Source organism: Frieseomelitta varia, unplaced genomic scaffold (assembly GCF_011392965.1).
Source record: "Frieseomelitta varia isolate USP_RPSP 00005682 unplaced genomic scaffold, Fvar_1.2 scaffold_207, whole genome shotgun sequence".
Taxonomy (NCBI): Eukaryota; Metazoa; Arthropoda; class Insecta; order Hymenoptera; family Apidae; genus Frieseomelitta; species Frieseomelitta varia.
This window is the reverse complement of record NW_025109828.1, coordinates 154,164-175,412: the sequence shown is the minus strand read 5'-3', so window position 1 is coordinate 175,412 and position 21,249 is coordinate 154,164. Positions and strand designations below refer to the sequence as shown.

General features: G+C 47.5%; 1 protein-coding gene across 4 annotated transcripts in view; it reads left to right on the top strand.

The window, feature by feature from the left end:
- Positions 1-21,249, top strand: part of LOC122527025 (protein pygopus-like) — a 154,283-nt gene that overhangs the window by 38,006 nt on the left and 95,028 nt on the right. For 2 of the 4 annotated variants that reach the window (XM_043650808.1, XM_043650807.1), the window contains exon 2: positions 445-525. The gene's annotated coding sequence lies outside the window, so the exon portion shown is untranslated. Of the gene's footprint in view, positions 1-444; positions 526-18,455; positions 19,440-21,249 lie in introns of those variants that run through there. The other 2 variants (XM_043650806.1, XM_043650805.1) reach the window with 1 other exon arrangement.

Below are 21,249 nucleotides of genomic sequence, written 5' to 3'. Positions count from 1 at the left end.
GATAACAAGACGTTCTAAGAAGGGACGTTCGGAGAAGAATACTTCAAACTTACTTAGTTTTAGCGAAATACAAAAACGACTTCCTTCGGTACGCCGCGGCATTGTGCCGGAGGAAGTTGCGGGTTACCGATTAATCGCGACATCGTCTGCAGCTTCGCCCCCATCTCCCATTAAATAACATTAAGAGGATCCTAGGGAAGGAGGAGGGCAAAGGCTTCGTATCATAAGTCGGGGGAAATTTAAATTCGATCGCGATGCGGCTTGTTACGTGCGCATTATTCTGTAATTCCACTTTTCGCGAGTTAACCATCGAACTTACCTGCCGCAAGAAAGTTCCCGCAAATGAACGAGTTGAGCTCCCATCTTCCCGAGGGCGTTTTGTCCTATTTTTCCACGTTCGAAAGATCATTTCCACTCACTGTTGCCCTCTGTCTCTCGTTTCAGAAATCAACATCAACACGCACGTACAATGAAAACCAGGGGTTGAGTCTTCTCTTCGACGCCGAGATTCTTCGGAACTTAAGAGTGAGTCACGATTGCTTATACAATTCTTACGTTCACACGCTGTTTAAGTTTGAAACTTGCTACGATACTTGTTGTTTCAATTTCTCAAGCTCTAAGAGATTTAACCACTCGCGCTGGCAACTGATTGCGGACCATAACGAGTGACCAAACTCGTATACGATAATTCGTCGCTTTCTTTTCGAACTCGTCGGTATAATATCGCCTGGATAGAAATTATTGACAAGTAATAAATTTATTGTTTCTTTTGGCTATTTTGTTTTAGTTAAACATACTTAAAACTGAGAAAGTATTACAATTTTGGGACAAAAAAATTCTCGACGTGCGTGGGTCAAGTCATTCCAGCGCAAGAAGTTAACCCTTTGCGCTTGCAACAGATTGCGGACCATAACGAGTGACCAAACTGTATACGATAATTCGTCGCTTTCTTTTCGAACTCGTCGGTATAACATCGCCTGGATAGAAATTATTGACAAGTAATAAATTTATTGTTTCTTTTGGCTATTTTGTTTTAGTTAAACATACTTAAAACTGAGAAAGTATTACAATTTTGGGACAAAAAAATTCTCGACGTGCGTGGCACGTCATTCCAACGCAAGAGGTTAATATCTGCGATACGTAGTCGAAACTAAAATTACTCGAACGTGAGTGTTCTCTTCAAACTCGAACAACTTTTCAAGAAGAATTTTAGATTTGCCCGAAAATTTCTTGAAAATGTTGTAATTCGATCGGGAAAAAGTTTCTCTTTCCCGAAAGAAAATCGTTGTTTCGATCGAAACAAAGATCGTGATTCCTCGTGCCGGGAGGCAGGAGCATTGAAACGTTTCACACTTGCCTGGTTAAAATTCCGCGCTAAATCGAGCCGTACTCGAGAAAACGGGGAGAAGGGGGGGGGGGGAAAAAGCAGCCGGAACAAAGGGAGAAATAAAGAAAGCCGGCTGACTGAATACATTTGTCCGGCGAACGACGTTCGACGAGACTGTATGCCGGTCGACTCTGTAAGAAACAATCGCGACGTTCGATGAATAGAATCAGGGGAAACAAGGTGGCCCGGGGAAAAGGAAATATTTGGCGACCGCGTCACGCGTCCTCAGAGATTGCGCGCGTGCGACTGAGTAAAAGTCGTGGGCGACGGGAATATCGCGGCCGTACCACCGCCGAATTTCGTATTCCCGGATGGTAGGCTAGTCAGCTTCTGACAATACTGCCGTTGAGTGACGTCGATGTATGTACACCTAACTGTGCCATACGAAATGCCCGCCTGACCCTGTTGTAGCAATGTCTCTGAGCCTGGCGAAAGAACCGACCTGCCAAAAGACGAACCAACGAAACTATTGCGCACCATTTCAGTCGCTTTCGATTGTTAGATTGAAATCTGTCGCACATCCGTCACAGCCAAAAGTGTATTAGTCGACTAAATTCCGTTAATACTTAGTTTAATATCTAGTATCTAACCTAAATCTAACTTAGATGGTAGCAGTGTCTCTGAGCCTGACGAAAGAGAGTTGCCAAAACTGAGAAGCCAGCGAAACTTTTGCCTTCTTATTAACCGTTTAGATTGAAATCTGTTGCACATCTGTGACAACCGGAACCGTGTGTTCGTCGACGAAATCCTGTTAATATCTAATTTAATACCTAATAACCTAAACCTAACATAAATGGTAACAATGTCTTTGAGTTTGACGAAAGAAGCGAGCTGTCAAAAGACGAACCAATGAAACTTTTGCCTTCTTATTGGCCGCTTAGATTGAAATGTGTCACACGTGAGAATCAGAAGTGTATTCGTAAATCCCATTAATTTAATACCTAACTTAAGTGATCAATCAGCTTAATTTCGTTACGAACATGTCAGGTTTGATTACTGTCAAGAAATTGGATATTGTGTTTCTTTTTTTTTTTTTTAGTTTGTAGAGTTGTTTCATAGCTATAGGGTTGTTGTCAGTGTTGAGATGCGATTCCCTGTAATCAGTGGTCTCGAAGTGATTCTTAACTTGACGACGTATGTATGTTCTTGTTTCCCTTGGGGCGATTTTGGAACGCTGATTCCCCATTCGGAGAATCAGCGTTGTCGTGTATAAATTCATCTGACGCTCGTAGGAAATCCGTCGTTTTGAGAGAATAAAACATCCGAAGATCAAAGAACAACACACTCGTAAGAATCTATCTATCTATCGTTTTCGATTGCTCCGTGGTGTATTCGCGAGAATGACAGTTCATCATCCGTTGCAACTGTAGCCTAAGACAAATGGAGGAGGGATTGAAAAAAAAAGAAATGAAAAAAAAAAAACTAACGTAGCTGGGACGAGAGTTGGCATCAAAAATTCGCATGGAAGACAATGCGGGTTGATTTGGAAAGGCGCGTATCGATAGGCCACGGGGGGGTTCGGTCAGCGGAACGTTGCGGCTCTGTGTTCGCAGCTAAAAAAGAGAGAAAGAAATAGAGAGAGAGAGAGAGAGAGAGAGAGAGAGAGAGAGAGAGAAAAGAACGAACGGTCGAGGCATTTTGTTTCCGATCGTTGCACGAATGAGCCGGCAAATTGGAGTCGAATTTAGCCGGCTTTTGCGAGCCGTTTAAACCTTTCGCTATGCCGCGGCGCGCTCGTAGAGTTTGCTGCACGCAAATGAAGAATTGTCAGCCAAATACGGTTCGAGAGTGGTAAGGGGCGGCGGCAGGGGATGAATGGGACGTAATGCCGGGTCTACCCTGATTGTTGCCCTCTTCTCTCCCTTCCTCGACCTCTCGAACCCATCGGAATTTCCACTACGAATTTCCGTCGGTGCCTGCGACGTCACTTCCGTCCCAGGGACAAGCAGAATCGTCTAGCTGTGGCTCCATGTCGCGTTTCATCTATCCGTTGCCCCCGTTCCGTCCGATTTTCCTCCCCGCCTCGGCCCTCGTTGCCTCGAGCTGCTCGGCCATTCCTACCGGTTGCTAAAATCAACTTTCTCATATTCGGCGGATTAAAAGTCGGCGGACGAACATCGACTGTCTGGACGTTTCGAAGATTACGAACGAGGGAGACGTTCTTCCGAAAACGATTTCCCGTGGCGGTTTTTTATTTTTTATTTTTTCTCGAATTGACGAACGCTGTTTGTTCGATTACGAATAAGGCGAGAGACGAGGCGCGACGATCGGTAGGCCATCGGGACCCAATGAGATTCCTATGGAATATCGCCCCGTGTCTTTCACAGTCTGGTGAGTCTTGACAATCGGGCCGCTCTGATCGGCATTGAAAAGGGAACGCGGTGAATTTGAGGCAAACGATCGCTGACAACCGGTGGCCTGACCGGCGCGCTGCGTGAATTCCTTCCGAGGCTAAAAACCTCGGAAAACGTCGAATAACGCTCTTAAAGACCGTGACAGGCTTTCTTCGGGCGATGACGTGCTCTGCTCCAGGTGTGCCGCTTCTCTCCCTCTAGAGAGACTCGATCTGCCCCCTCCCCCTGGTAAACTATCGCACGATGATGAATAACGTCCGCATAGCTTCAGCCCTCGATCCGTCCATAGCTAATCCCGACAAGTATGCCTTCATTATCGAACGTTACAACGTCGTTTGTCGACGTCCCATCGAATGATTGCTCAAAAGCAAACGGGGCAGTGTTCCTTTTCCTGGAACGGAGTTAAACAGTTAATAAGTCACTGTTAAAGTGCCAATGATTCCAAACGAAACAAGCTCCGCGATGATTTCGCGAAACAGAACGATCTCTTTCGTACATCTTTGCAAATACAGTGCAACACGGTGTCATCGAGAGACAAAATCCTTTCGAGAAACTGATAAAAGCTGTTTCGAAAGGGAACTCGTCGCGAGCGTGGGTGACGACTTTGAAATTAGCCGACATTAACAAGCACGTTGACGATCGTAAAACGTGAAAATGGCGTGGTGAAAAGCAACGAGGTTACAAAGAGGGGCGGCGGGACACCGTCTGGGCCATTCGGCGGCGAAGGGCCAGACCGAAACGCGCGGGAAAACAATGCGGCGACACCGCGTAATGCGATATCGCGAATGGTTACGTGTATCATTATCCTCTGGCCGTTATCGAGCACTTGCGGCAACAATAGAAAAAACGATTTCGCGCCGTGATGCTCCCGTATGGGTGTGTGTGTGTGTGTCTGTCGAACCACGCGCGTCGTCTGACGCGTGTTATCGTTAGGTCGATCGTAAAAAAGGGGTTGCAACGCCGAGGGCCGGGCGAAATTGGGGTAATTCGCGAGGTAAGCGCAGACCCGAGACTCGCGTGTTCCACGCGTTTGAAAAACGATCGCCAGACGCGGGTGTCGATAATTCTTCCTGATGGTGTTTTTTTTTAATCCGTGACGGCCGTTTTTGAACTTGGGATCGGAATTGGGGAAAGCAGGCGAGGAGGGAAATTGTGAAAATTAGAAGTGGAAAGCAGGATATCTGGTACAAAAGCTCGCGTTTGGAATTTGTTTAAATATACATAAAAATGTGAAACAAATACAAATACGTTTTATACGTAAATACGTGTAAATGTAAATAGAATTCTCTATACTAGAGTTCTCTCGCGACGAAACATTTGAATTATCATTTATGGGTTACGTAATTTTCGTAATTAAAGTGTGAACTGGCGAATTCTGGAAGGCAATTCCTGCAAAGATAATTGTTTCCTTTGCAATTATTATTCCCCAGTGTCCACAAATCGTCTCTCAATGGCAATCGTCCCTCACGTGTGGCAAATGTTGCGAGAGGACTCGAAAGCTCGTGTGTTTCCTTTCTTCTTTTTTTTTTTTTTTTCGTTTGTTTTATCCGCGACACCCTCGAAACGTCGCGCCCCACGAGGGTGTTTCGTTTCGTGCTTTACGCCGGCACTACTCTTTATTATCGTTATCGTCATCATCGCGGCGCAGTTTTAACGTCCAAGCCCGACGTGCACGTTGCGTTGCTTTTCCATAGTCGTCTCGTTTTACAGTCTCCTAGTCGTTGTTATCTCGGTAACTTTCGACACGATTGCGCGTCGAATCCCAAATACGATCCTTCGGTAGTCAAATTTTTTGCACGATGATAGCAATCGTTCGATACTTCGTACGAATTACAAACTGTCAGAAATATGACAAAAACGTTGACAACTGGTGTGATAATTACGAAAGAAGCACATATATGTATATATATATATATATGGGTATAGAGGGTTCATAAACCAATTAGTGTACAGGCAGTGTTTCATTAAAAATGACCCGTGTCGTGCAAACATAATTTCATCGTCAAAGCACGGCGCAGTTTAGTCATAATATAATCATTAACTTAGTCGTTATAATATAACGACCGAACTATTCCGTGCGTCGAAGGTTTTCACAACGAGGGGGTATTTGCGCGACATATGTCATCTTTAATGAAAGACTCACTTACACTGATTGGCTTCCGAACCCTCCGTATAATAATAATAGGGCGCCTTGTCGACCGGGACTTATTATGAATGTGAACCTTGCCCTAATGGGACTTGAATTTTTAAATAAGCGCGAGAAACGCCCCGACTGTCGTAGAAAAATTCACGTAGACAAACACATAGACAAACACGCATAGACAAAGTCAATAACAGTAAAGTGCATGAACTACACGGTTGTCGATGATTCTACAAAAATTGTCGATGATTTTCATACGTATATAGGTATAAGAAAGTATTTCGTCGTAAAGCGTGAAGCCTCTGCTTTAACAGTCGCGTTTGTCACCTCGGAGAGTCGCTTTTAATTCAAAAGCAAAAAAATTCGAACCTATGTGAAGACGTTAGGAAATTTTTTCCGCTGCGATCTTGAAGATTGAAACTTTCTCTTTGCTCAACTACTTCTCAAAACTTGCAGCGTGATTTTATTGGACTTTGAATATTGGCGTCAGATGACGGAAATGCTAAGATTTCTTTGTCGTGCAATAGATTTTATGCCGTCGAACTTCAAACTGACGGTAGATCTAGTTGCAAAAAAAAAAAAAAAAAAAAAAAATCTTCCATCGTCGCACGATCTTTCTTCACGAAGTTACATACATCAGTTTGAATCCGCGCATACAATTTCTCATCGGCGCAAAGATCAGAAAACCAGACGGAGGATTCGCAAAGTCAAGGATAATATTCACTCGACGCGAGTATCGACTCCGTTCCGTTGTCTTCCGGTTTCCTTTTTGAAAATGAAAAGAAAATGAAACAGGTGGGGGGAGAGGAGGAGGAGGAGGGGGGGGGGGCTGTGTGGAAAAATTCAATTTCCAAGCGACTTACGGTTCGATCCGACCGAGGGTCCAATTAGAGGCGAGACTATCGCGTGTGAACGTAGTCTAAAGCCGCACGTGCACGACCTATCGACAGGGGCGGCAAGGAGGAGAGGGTGAGGAGGAGGGAAGAGGGCGGGGGTGTACTTCAGTATCGCCGTTGGGACTTCACAAAACAGATTTAGCAGGTGAGGTTGGGAGGCAACAGCGGGGGCCCCGTAAAGAAAGCGTTTAATTAACCCTTTGATCTCGAAAACAGCGTGGCAGCCGCGCACTTAGCTAACGGGCTACATTGATACCGAACTTCGTTAAGCACTTTAACCTTTACGAGGTTCATTTTCGAATTAATCCGCCCTGTCGATTCCCCGGGTTCGTTCCGTAGCTAGCTCGCTCTCTCTCTCTCTCTCTCTCTCTCTCTCTCTCTCTCTTTCTCTTCGGAAAATACGATTCGCCTGCCGTATCTTTTGTATTTCCCGCCAGGACACGGATCGTCCCACCACGGCCACTGAATTCCAGCGATTTCTTCCGAGAATCCTTTGTCCTTCCGTTGCTCCGACTCTTTTTCTGCCGATCGAGTCTCGCGATTGACGGTGAATCGTAGAATAAACGTCGCAACGTTTGGTAGAATCAGCTGAGATTACGGAACTACGAGTGTTTTCTCAAGATGTTGGACCTTTGTCCATTTTATAACGCGCGTGTCGTTAGTAGACAGAATTGAAATTCAACTGCGTGATGGAACGTCAATTGTCCGAACTAATTGGGAGAGAAATCCACTCGAACGAGCGGCTTTTCGGATAATCAGCATGGAAGAATCAAAATCTGTGATCAAATTAAACAATTTTCAAATACAATACGAATGTTTATTACGTAAAAGGGAACATGTCTGAAAGTTTTCTGAGCTTTCTCTTGAATTTCTATTTCCGAGCTTCTACAGATGAAAATTTCTCTTGTTATCAAATTCTAATAATATTGATTCACCACCTTTAATGTAGCTAATTGCACAGTTTCTAACGTTCTTCAATGTTCTTCACTCTTTTCTTTAAAAGTTCAATAATATTTAATTCAGCACCGTTTGATCGTATTTTCACGAAAGCAGTTCACTTTAAACGAAACGATTCACGGCTCACTTCCAAGATGAAAACATTGTTTGTGTCGCGTGATCGAAGCTCGAACGATCGATGTTTCGGATAAATTTTATCGTATTCTTCATTTAGCCAACTGTTTACGAAACCAAAATCGAAACCGATCGTCGTCGGTTTCCCAAAGTATTATTTCCCATTTCAGTTGGTCGATCATCGAGCAGAGAGAAAGAGACGGGAATCCTCGATGGGGGCGAAGTTAGGGGCGAAAGGGGGGGTGACGAACAAGGCAACCCCGTCCGTTGGGCCGTAAATAATAAAACTGCGAAGGTAAATATAATTACCTAACCGTGTGTGTAACGTGTTTGTAAGCGGGCGTACGGCGACGGGGCAACAATCGTAAGGTTCCGTTGAAAACGAGCCGCTTTTCAAAGAGCTTACTACATACACGCTCTCCTATGCCAATGGCGCGGCAGCTTGAATTAAGATTTCAGTGGCGCCCCCCCCCCCTCCCCTCCCGTCAAGATTGCGCCACTGGCCAATTTAATCTCCGCCAACGAGATCCTTTTCACTGGCCCTCCCCCATTTTGTTTTCATCCGGAGGATCACAATGCACCCCGCGTAAACATCCGACTGAATGGCTCGCCGATTAATTAACCGACCCCGCTTTTCCTTCGGTGTCCTTCGCGGTACCCACTTCATCTAAGACGAATGAATCTCGCTTCGTTTCTCTACGTTTCTAAGCTTCTCTCGAAAGAAATTGAATCAAGAAGTTGCGAGACAGCAACTTCCAATTGCCAAATTCTGAGCCATGAAATTTTTCATTGCAGACGATCCGGTGCGTGATTCAGTCTTCGAATCGTTCGCAGTCGTGAAATATATACACATATACATATTTTTCTCTCCGTTTACCCATCTCGTTATCGTGACGTCGCCGTTCTTGCGACGCGAGATTCCGCACAAACGCGTCTCTCTATCTCCTTCCGCTGTAGGAAGCCACCAAGCCACGAAAACTGTCCTCGATCGGACAAACCAGCCATCGTTTCACCCTCCGCAACTTTTACTACCGTTCTCGCTCTACGCAGCGCGCGTAAGAGAGAGAGAAAGAAAGAAAGACCGGAGGGAATTCCGCTCGTAAGAGTGATTCGCCGGCAAATTTGATCGGATAAATGTTCCCGACGACGGTGGTCGTCGCGGAGCTACCCTTAACTCGACGCCGTACCCCCTTCGGGCTTGGATGTATGGCGGCGGTACAATGAGAGCCGTGCACGGGCGCGCGGGTACGTAGCTAGGCGGGCATTATGTGTATCCTGGCTCCTCCAGAAAGAACGTACGAGCGAGCAGGTAAATTTAGCGACGAACGTTCGAATGCGCGGCTCGTATGCGAGCACTCGCGGTGACTCGAGTGCGCTTCGAGTGTTCGCGTAAGGCACGTAGATAAAATACGTGCTCGGTACACGTACGCGCGGGGTGCCCTCCTCCTCTTCCTCCTTCTTCCCCACCCCAGGGGTAATTGGCCCTCTTGATCGCGTTTGTAGGACCGCTTTTCAATATTCTCGTTGGCGTGTTCCTTCCTCCGTTTGCCCTACGTTCGTCCCCCGCCTGTTCCCTCTATTTTTCTCTTTCTTTGCACGTTCCTCGTTTCTCCTTCGATCGCTTTTGGTCACATATAGTTCTTAATTCTATCGATCCGCAGTTGAACATTGCGCGCTACGTTTGAATATACGTACGTAGCCTCGGAAGTCGTTCTTGGGCTTAGTTGGGTACTTGGCCGAGAGAATCCTTTTCCCCCTTTTTCAGTGCTTGTTCAGCGTGTTGGCAGTGTCGAGAAATAAACCTCGACAGCGCGAGTCGTGGTGAACTGCGTTGAGCGAATATTATTGCGAATAAAGAAATAGAAAATATAATCTCGTGATTCTGCGATTGAATTATTCTCAAAATGAAGTACATCTCTTAATGCCCTCGATCAGTCTTGTTAATTCACTAACGTGAAAAGAAAGCAGAAGAAGGAACAAGTTGAGGAATGACAAGTAACTTTGCTGTGTCATCTGGCTGCGAATTGTCATAAATATCTGTCCGTCTCGGCTCGCCACGTGAAATTATACTCACGATGGACAATGTACCCGTTTCTGGCTGCTGGAAGGTTTGCAGGAGGATTTTTAAAAAGCGGGCGGCTAGACCCCACGCCAAGTCGGTGGGTTGTTCAGCGGACAGGTCAGTTTGGAATTCGAACAGGCTGCTACCGTAGGAGCTGCCGCAGGGCGGGGCAAACGTCAGGCAAATGGAAAGCATCCCTAATTTGAAACTGAGAAGAAAGAGAGAAAGAGAGAGACAGAGAGAGAACAAACAAGTAGCGAAACCCGTTCGGCTTCGTGCTCTTACCGCGTCGATTTTTCAGCAAAAGGATGTACAGATGTTCTCTCGTAGCCTTCGACAATGTCGCACAATTCGACAATAAGCAAAAACTTCATTTTCAACGTTTGTCAACTCCTCGATTCGGATATCTCGATGTAACCACGTATCTCATGCTCCTTTGAGAATAGAATTTTCCTAATTTCAAGGTTCGATAGAAAATTCAAAATAATATATCATTCGCGTGTTCTCGAAAAGTTGGCCTTAGATTTTCAATCATTTTCTCTACAAAAGCACCTAGAAAATTGTGTGTGGAAACATTCTTTCTCTCATATTTTCGTAATTTCGAGGTCCAATAGAAAATCCAAAATATAATTCGCAAATTATAGAAAAGTTAAAACCAGTTTGGTTCCAGATCGTCGATCACTCTCGCTACAGAAAGAAACAGCGTGAGAAAATTATGCGCGGAAACGTTTCAAATATTTTTTTCACACTTCTTTCGTTCAGGTACAAGGCTACGTATCCAATCGTCTTTTGAGAACAGAATTTCTGATTAACTAATTTCGAGATTCAATAGACAATTCAAAATACAATTCACGATCCATCGAGGAAGAAATTGAAAATCAAAACAACCAAAACCGAACCGTTCACTTCAGATATCCCATTTTCACTCGTTCTCGCTACGAAAAACATCCAGAGAAATGACCTTCCGTTCTCGATGTATCCAACGTGCGTAGACGATGAAAATTCGAAATCGCGCAAGTTCGGAGAACTTTTATCAAATTCCATCGCGTCCGGTTGTGTTATTAACTCGCGGACGAAAGGATGTCCGCGGCTAACCGAAATTAACACCGCGATTCCTTCGTTTCGCCGATCGTCGTGTCTCAACGATCAAACTTCCAGCCACGTAGACAGTCAAACGAAAGGTAACAAAGTAAGCAACGCGTCCCTGCGGAAAGTAGTTTAGCGGATCGTTACAAGGCGTTCATCGACGCGACCGGAATGCAAATAAGGGGGAGGAGGGAGGGAAGGTACGTATCGAAACTCGTGAGACGAGAGAGAGAAAGAGAGAGAAAGGTGAGCAAAGGATGGTTGACCAGAGAGGTTCGAGTCGCTCTTCGTAAACGTTTTTGAAAAAGTATTGAAACGCCGCGTGACGCGCGGATTCACACCGACGCGCACACACCGCGCGGATACGACCGTTGTAAATTTGCCGCGGAAACAAGTCAGAAACAGTCAGATTTTTAGTGGCTCATGATTTTACAGGGATATGACAACCGCCTACGCGACGCTACCATGTAAGGGGGTGCGTGTATTTTGGAGATTTTTACGAGGCGAGTTTACGAGGCTCGCGAGCCCTCCTCGCGGCTCTCGTAATGATCTTCGGAAGTTTGCGGGCAAGAAGGTGCGACCGTCCGGCAAAAGATCGTGCGATTTAGTTTGAGCTTTGTTGATAAAGTACTGGCAGTCCTGTTCTATTTATTAAAGGTAATTCATAGTTCATCGTATCAGTCTATTAGTGACAGTTAATATCCTATTTTCAACTGTGCTTATGATAGTCACAGAATGAATCGGCCATTTGAAATAAAGTCAGTTACATTTTAACCCTTTGCACTCCTTTGTCGAGTGTAAAACTCGACAGCAGTTTCTATATTTTGAGAGGAGCTCTTATGTTCGAGTCACGCTCGATTTTTTAAATTTAATTGTCAGTTAAATTGCCAAAAAGAAAAGAAGTAATAATAATAATGATATAATTAAAAAAAAGTTTGGAGTGCAAAGAGTCTGTAAGGATAGAAAAATCTATTAGAATAGAAAAAAAAAACGAAGTTACTCTTTCGCCAACTCGATGTATATCCCACGAAGGACAATCGAGTCCCCGGAGGCTTCGGAATTTTATCCTTATTGGATTACGAGGAAACAATCCTAAGTCGTCCTAACGAGTGCTCGGCCGCTCCAGGATATCGCCGTGGCTCGCGATAGATATCCTAATGCCTCCTGACAAGCGTGCCTGTCCTTAGCCGGTCGGCACCTTTTCGAGCTATCCGCTGCAATTATCCGAAACCACCAACTCTCTGCCTGTTTTTTTTTTTTACCCCCTTGCCACCTTTTTGCTCGTTCACGGCCACCGCGCGGATCCTTTCCAGGGATTCGCCTATTGTCTGCCACCGGGGGATCCTTCGGGCCTCGGTGTTTTCCTCGAGCCGGTCCCGATCCGAGTCCAGATAAAAGTTTTGACAAGATTGCGACGCGCTCGCCGTACCTCCGGTGAAACGACAACCGACCAGAGGCTAGCTGGTAATGAGAGTTAGCGCTTACCCGCTGTTTTCGTTTGCACTTCCCTTATCTCTACCGTATTCGATTGGATTAGACAGGGACATTCGGGAATTCTAATAACGCGCGCGCTGACGACCGAAGGAAATTCTGGCACCGTGAAATCGTCTCAGTGACGACTCGCGAAACGTTCCAAGTGGACGTCCTTGAAATTCGTCTTTGAAATTTTGCAGACTCGGAAAATATTCAGGAGTGAGAATTTGGACCGCGATTAACCCAGAAGGAGACAGAGAGGTTTCGCTGATAAAATCGCGGAGGGCATCAAGTCCATTCTCTCTGTCAAGAAATTCGCAGTGGCAGGAAAGAAGTGGCTAATTCTTTGTTCCCCAACACGCACGCGTCGTTGAAAAAAAAGAAAGAAAAAAAAGGAAGGAAGAGAGAAATATTCGTGGCCAGGATTTACAGTGCGCCTAGCGAATAATAGAGACGTCGAGGGGAACAAACGGCTGTCGTGCTCGGCGCCTACGGACGAAACGCGACAATGGCGTGCCACGACTTCCTACGGTATGCAAATTGAAAACGCTTTCGGATAAGTTCGCAGGCATCGATACGCGGGTATACCTAACCCGCTTGTACGTTTCGTTTGCCGGTGTCCGTGGTGGTTCGGCCTGCAGCAGCGAACGGCAAATGCGCGGCGCGTTACCCGGCGCCACTTTAAAAGTTAAGGATCAATCAGTCGCGGCCATTGTTTCGTGGTATTGTGCGTCGACGAACGCCGACTTGTTTATGGTCCCGAAACGATAGCGTGGAGAAACGATAATAATAATAGACGGGTGCACAGGGGAGTGTGTAACAATGAAGCGGAGCCCGATCGCGCTGGCGAGCTCTACGACGAACGAGTTTGAAGCCGTGAGTTGGCGGCAGAATGAACGAAAAAAAAAAAAAAAAAAAGAGAGAAAATTGTGGACGAAAAAGAAAGGATGAGAGAGATAGAGAGAGAAAGAGAGAGGACACACGCACGCACACACGCTCGTAGCGTGAAATATTCTTCCGCGCGAAATTAGAATTTCGACGAACGACGACGCGCGGGAAAATACGGGAAGCTGGTCAGCTTTTGTACCGAGCGGCTCTATAGTCGTAAAACATATTCGAATTTTTCGCCCGCGCTTTTCCCGTGCTTCGTACGCTTTTTCCTTCGTTTTACTCGCGCACGTATTCTCTATTCGTTGCGCCGTCGTGTTTTAAGGGATTGTTCCCGGCGAAATTTATACGGTTGTTAGATCGGTTAGATTTGACACGTTTGGTATCCATCCGGAAATAAATATTAACTCGACCGTGTATCGACCGATCATGTGTCTAACGTTTCCCACCGTTTCTTATTTTAATTTCGTTCACTTTCTCTCGAGTGTACTCGTCGCGGGAGGAAAAATGGCACGGAAACAACTAAATTAACGAAGTCAGGTGTAGCGAAGTCTGCAGAAACTGTTTGCGACGAGGGATAACGAACGAGGGATTCCATTGATATTTCCGAGCGGCGTATAACCGTACAATAACCGTATATCGTTCGCAACACGTTAGCGGTAATAAACGCCTCGTCCTCGAGGTACGGTCTCGCATACAAACAGCTGGCAATCGTTGTCTGATCGACAAAACGTTCGTGTGACCAGTCGTGGAGGAGCAGCCACGTCGATTCCGTTGGCTGTTGCCATCGAGCGGGGGACCTCGCACTTCCATTAAAATGCACGCAACAACGCGGACACGCCGATGCCCGATCTGATGTCGTTTCCATCGCATCGTGCTGTTAGATGTGCCCCACGACGGCCTTTATCGAACGAGATGCACAATTACCAGGTGCAGGCGATCCTCTAATTATTTCGAGTTCGATGTAAATTCGTACGACGACGGCGGCGGCGGGAACTCATCGTTGTCCCGAAATACCCGGCTGCCGGGATGTTTTAATCATTTCAGACGTGAGCGAAATAATTCATTCGCGTTGCTATTTACCGCGTCAATTATTAAAAGTGCATTATGACGTCGTCCCAGCGACGATCCCTCTGACGTCGCGCGCACGTCCGCCGGAGTAAGTAGATCGCAATTAATGAAGTAATTAATCATGGGATAATTGAACGAATTAAAATCGGATAATCGAGTCGGCGAGCGCTCGCGCGCGCTGTAATTTCGATTCGCGTCCCCCTTCTTTGTTTGCTCGCGCCGCTGAGTAGGAAAACCACCAGAAAAGTGAAGCAGGGGACAGAGGAGAGGGGGATCCCCAGACTCGCCTGATCTGCGAAATATCGACGTGCTGCTGTTAATCGCGTCGATGATGAAGTTTTATTTACTTGTCTCGGAGAGTGACGCGATTTATGGAACGTACGGAAGGCGCGGGATTGTCGAATAATCGAGGAGACTGCTGAAGAAATGAGCCACGAGATCGAATGGCAGATCGAGGTTTGATCTGATTTTTCAACGTACGTTTTCAGATTTGCCTTACAAGAAGTAACTGTCGCTTTTTTTTTTTTTTTATATGTATGCTTGCAGATGAATGTTTCACGAGAAACAAAAGCTTTGTTGGACGATACATTGTCCACTTTGTTCGATCACCTTTTGCTATTTTTTTTTTTTTTTTTTTTTTATGGCAACTTTATGATTCCGCGTTCTTTCGACAAGAAACAAGAACGATTCGAAAATCAATTTAGCAAATTTAGCAAACTGAAAATCAATTTAGCAGTCGAAATTTAGCGAAATCTCTTCTGACACTGTCCTAGTTTCGGAGCTTCTTGACTTCTTTCCATTTTGATATCGACGCCAAACGAGATCGTGCAGTTTCTTTCCCTAAAACAACCTTGAACAATCAGCCATCGGTATGCAGAATGAATTTCCGATTTAAAATAAAGTTGGTTACATTTCGAGATATATGTCCATACGTTGGAAAAGAAACGCAACTATTCTTTGGCTAATCCAAAGTTCACAATAATATTTGCGTTGAAATGCTGATGAAACCCTAAAATGCAACGTTCGGTTCGATGCGTTCAAAGACGACTTCTCTACATGAAAGTAAATCTGCGAGCACTTTCGCGAACCACTTTCGTTTATCCTCCGCGCTATTTCAAAACTCGTTTACGTCATTCATTTCATGAATTAGTGACTTAAAATCAGCGGCAGACGTGAAACAAGAGCATCGATCGAGAAAAGATCGCAGACGAATAAAAATGATAACCAAAACATCTTTCAGCAAAAACGCAGCAAGTTTCGTTCCCCTCCTACCCGTCCACGCGCGATCGAAGATGACGCGACGATGACGAAAGTCATTAGCTCTACGTCGGCGTTCAATTAATCGTTCCAGCCGGTTGCGAGTTTCGATTAACCGATTACCATCGACAAAGTACAAACATAGAGCTTAATTGGATGTTCGATCGTTTTCGATCGAAGGAACGAGGAGGATGGTCGGGCATCCGGACGCGAAAACGAATTCTCGAACGTTATGCAAACAAACGTGTGTGAGCTTCGCTCGGTAAGAGGGGTGGGGAAAGGGGTATAAAAGCAGCCGGACAGCAATTAAAATTGGAACTTAATGAGACCCGAGCGAGTCGCGCACGAAGAAGAAGACGAAGAAGAAGAAGAAGACGACGACGACGACGACGACGACGACGACGACGACGAGCTTCTCTTTCAACGACGCGAAAGGAAGGACAGGAGATCTTTTCACAAACGCACGAGTCAGCGCGGTCGCGTTAATCGTGTGGCATTTCCTTCGCCCGTTATTTCGCTATTATTTCCCCCGAGTGGGCAGGAACGAGCGTATCAGCGACGAAGACCTTCGTTTGAGAAGAAGAAGAAGAAGAAGAAGGAGAAGAAGAAGAAAAAACAGGAGAAAAGAAAGAAAAAGGGTGGAAAAAAGAGGAGATAAGAGGAGAGGAGGGGTCGAAGGGAAGAGCAAGTGGAGGAGGAAGTGGAGAGACGAGGAGTCTGGCCGGTAAACGGAGTAATCATTTTATCCCGCTTTAAGGGAAGCACTTGAAAGTGTCGTATAATTTCTCCAGAGCACGCGCCGCGCTATTTATGCGCGTAACTCGCGTTTTTCCCGTGGCCGCGAGTCTACTCACTCGGGTTTTAGCATACTCGCTGAAGCTAAGCAGTTTCGCGGATGAATATAAATAGACACGCGTATGTCTACTTACTAGCCTGTTTCAGCTAGAATCTCCGAAAAAATCGACCTGCCATTACGGACGCGAATCGGTGACAACTCTCGCCAATAAATCGGCGTTTTCGGTTAAACGTTGGACGAGTGCTATACTGCAGTGCAACAAGAAATGGTTGCTTAGCAATTGGATTAAGTGGAAGCTGGTGGACGACGACGTTCCGCGAAGCACGCGTTCATTACCGATGGAAGAATGCTGTTGCGCTTGATTGAAAGATCGAAGGCTAATTCGTTCGTAGAGACACGACAGAGAGACGCTCTGTCGTAAATAGGTTATCACGATGGTCTTTTCCCTCCGCTCGATTCGAAACGTGTTGACGGAACGAGTTCCTGTTCCCGTCTTTGAGTCGAGATTTCGGAATTGCGTGGAATTTTAACAAAGTCGGCTGCAATCGGATTACGAATCGAAACGAAACAAAACGAATTATTCCGCTGCTACGAGATTTCGTTCACGAGCAGAAACGCAAAGGCGATAGGAGGTTACGTTTCGTCTCGTTGGCGTTAATCAGACGAGACACTATGGAAGCCGTACTCCGAAAGACGCGACGACACGTATCAATGGATATCTGCAACGAAATATGGTGGTCCATGAAGGACGGGGCTCGTGGTTGGCCAGCGATAAGTGACGTACGCGGCTGGTGGGTGGGGCAAAGAGGCTGAAAGTAATAAAAATAAGTAATTACTCGAAGTAATCGGCTACCATTCCGGATTCTCGAGGACCATGGTCGTTCAATTAGCTGAAAGTGTTCTTTCACTTCCACCGGTTACCGCGGCAACCATTGTCCGGGACCTTCAGGAATTCATAGTTGAAACACAGGGAGACGCGGAGCCGAAATGCTCGCTGTTCCGATTTTTTTCTTTTTTTTTTTTTTTTTTTGTTTTTCTTTTCATGGTTTCTCGCGCGACGGACAACCTCGACTCGATTGTAACCTCGTCGCGTTACAAATAATCCAAATAGCCGCGTTGGCAGGCTGCTGCAACGTCCTTCGGCCGAGATAAACCTATTGCAGATTGTAATAGGCAAAAAAAGAGTGGGCTTAATAACGCTGACCAACGACGGTGAACAGCAAACGAACCTTGTCGTCCCCCGTCGTCATCGTCGTTCTCACCCTCCGCCACGGCCTCCTGGCCGTCGTCGTCATCGTCCTCTCGTCGTCGTGAAACAGGGACACAGAGCGAGACCCCAAGGTGGGTGGAGGGAAAGCAGAGAGAGGCGGAGCGTAATAAAAATAAGTAATTACTGCGAGTAATCCTCCCCCTCCGCCGCCCTGGCCTCCTCATCTTGCCGCCACCCCTCTCGTTCTCCACGAGAGTCGTTCAATTAACGGGAATACTGTTGTCTTCCCTCACTACGTTTCCCTTCCATTCCCCCTCCGGCAACTGGAACCCCATCCCACGCCCAGCGTCCGCGAAACCCGCGAAATGTTTCACTCGTAAAGTCGCGTGGAGTGCGGACTGCGCTCTCTGTACACCGAGAGGTAGGGCGAAAGAGGGGAGATATCGATGCCCCTCCTTCACTCACGCCCCTGACGTCCATCTATCCTTCCCCTACCGCGCGCTCACCCCGTCCCCCCTGCCTTCCCCGTCCCCCCTTCCGTAGCATCGCGCGCCATCCCTCTCGCGCTTCTCTCTCTCCCTCCCTCTTCGCGTTTCCATCCCCACCAGGTGGCCACCGCGGCGCTCCCCTCCACCCCCTCCAGTCGCCCTCCGTCCGTCCCTTGCAGCGGACTCGCTCGCGCGCCAGGCGCGCTCACTCTGGCCCGCTGCACGGCCCGAGCCGGAGTGGGGGAAAGCTCGAAAGCCCCACTCGCTCGTCCGCCGTCGTGCTGTGCGGTTCGTGCCGTGGTTCGTACATGTTCTGCGTGTCGCGCGGTGTGCTTTCGCGTCCGACCCGAAAGTCGGTTTTCGTTACACACCGGCTTCGTTGCTGTCCTCACCTTTGACAGCCGCGTCGATTGCCGCGCGTTCCCGAGCGAACAGTTACGCGAGACTCGCCGCCGCGTCTGTGCTCCCCGTATATCGACTGACACCGCGAATTGAAGCACTCGTCTCGCCTCGGCTGTACGTGCGTCGTCGTTGCCTCGTCGTGCCTCCGATCCACTCCGGTCAAGTGGAACCAGCAGCCGAACGACTGACGCAACTGTACTCCCCGCGTCCACGTTACTTACTGCGCCAGGACTTCTACCCTCTCGGATGACAGGGGAAGGTCACACCGTCTGCGTGTCGTTGAGGGAAGAATTCGTCGGTGATCGAGCGGACTGAGGTACGGCCCGGAGGGTAGACGTCAAGCTGCACCGTGTGGTCGTCGGTGCGTCACGAGAGTCGTTAGGTGCGGGATTCGCGATACGAAGCGGAGCTTAAGATCAATAGCCGAGCGTGCAAGACGCGCGGGCTTTCGAACGAAAGCTTCGCGTCCTCGATTCCACGGTGTGTTTCGACAGAGTGACAGGTGGATTCTTCGTTGCGCTGAGAGGGATCGTGATATCACGACCGGAGGACCGGTGTGCGTTGACACCTGCGTCCGTGGCTCCGATTGGACCGCTCGTGGCTCGTAATTTTCCACGCATTGTACGATCGTTCTGTGAACAACCGTCGGTTCATCAACAAGCATCGTCGCCGGTGTCCCCAAGAAGAAGAGTAATCGTGCCCTTGCACGTTAGAGTGTCGTTCGTCGATCCACAACATTGTGCAGAAAGTGTTTCTTTCCTTTTTTTTTTTTCTGTTTGTTGTCCGTTCGCGACGAAGCGACTCCAGGGAATATTACCTGTCGACCAAGAACACAGCCTACGCATGCCGTGCATAGAGGTAAGAAACTCTCGCACCTTTACCACGGGCAATCGAGACTCGCGTGAGCTCGTCGTGGCTTTCTGGCTCGATCCTCGTGCACGTTATCGCGGCGCCGGCGATGCTGTCTATCGAAGAAACCGATATCGATGATCCCAGATAACAGTTAGAAAGTTCTCTCGATCGCACAAATTCGAGTGGAGCCGCTGTACATTCGTTTTAATCGAAACCTCTACCGAACGATCGTCGTCGAGAGAGACTTTCCGCGTCTGTAGGTCAAACGAGCGCGACACGTACTCGCGCGAAGCGCTCCGAGCTGAGTTTGACGATCTCGGGTGGCGTCTCCCGTTTCCACCGGTTGTGAAACCGATGTCAAAGCGGGCGTCGTCAGTGCGAAACGGTTTTTGCCCAATGAATGGCGAGGGTATCGTGCCAACTGGTGGGCACGGGAAGACTGAGAGAAGAAATTTCCGTGTAAGGTCTCGAGGCTGGGGGCACGCAGGCGCGTCCGTCGCCACGTGGTCGAATGCTGATCCGCGCTAGCTAGCCGAGGTGTTAACCTTTTTCGAAAATCGACGGGATCAGCCAGCGGCTGTGGCTGCGGCGGTGGTGGTGGTGGTGGTGGTGGCGATGGCGGTGGCGGCGGTGGCTACACGGCCTAGCCGGCCGCGGGGAGGCTGTGCACACGCTTGGCAAAACAAGTAGTTAGTTACGTGAGCGCTGGCAGGCCGCCAAACGAGCCTCGAACTTTGAAATTGCGTTCGAGGCTTTCTTTCGCCGCGGCGATTATATGCGCGTCGGAGGAGATAGGACAATGAACGGAGGACGGGGTAAGAGGGGAAAAAGCGAATGAAGGAACGAAAGGAACGGGAAAGTGGAAAGCTTATATTCGGAGGTCTCTCCCCCCCCCCCTCTCACTGTCTCTCCGCTGCCTTGCTAGCTAGGTTGCCCAGGGGTGTCCTACCTCCTGAAACTTCGCCCTTGTTTTCTCTTTCCATCTTCTTTTCTGTAATTCACGCGGCTATCGCCGGTGTATCTCCTTTCTGGCGCGGCCAATTAGTTTGCCGCCGCTATCGCGCCTGCTGGCCAGCAGATAGCATCGGCTAAAATGTAATTGGCTCCTTATCGAGCGTGGCGGGCTTACGATTTCTGGACTGACCAGCCAGTGCAGAACCTTTTCGCCACACACGTAGCACACAAACCGATTCGATCGTCTCTCACACACACACACACACACACACTTGTTCACTTTCTTTCCATGCGTTTGGTCGAGACTTTTTCAGGACATCGCTCGACCATTTACGACGAAGGCTCGCGCGAAGCCTCTGTTTGTCAACGAAGCCTCGAAATTGCTTCTATCTGGCGCGCCATTAATCTCTGGAAGGTAACGAAAGGGAGGGAGAATACGCGATGACCAAGGGGTAAACTGGGGAAAGAATTGTTCCTTTATCGAGGCTCAGAGAGGGGAAGGCGGCAGTTAATGGAACCGACGTTTATTTTCCACGTTCCACGTTGTCGTATTCTCCACTGGGAACAACACCGGATTGGCATCTTTAACATCGATATGTTAGGTTGGAGTTAAAGAGCTGTATAGTGGAAATTGACCGATTCGAATTGCGAGAAAGATTGGTCGTAATGACAATGTTGCAGCGACGATTTTAGCATCGTCGTTTGTCACGAGGAGGGAATTTTAACAGTTATCGTAAAGGTAGGAACGAAGTCACGACGTGTTTTCGCGGTTTGGTGACTTTTAGTTTTCTCAACGTAATTATTTAAAGTGAGAATCGATTTTCACTCCTGTGGAAAGTATATCGCGTGGTAGAAACTATCA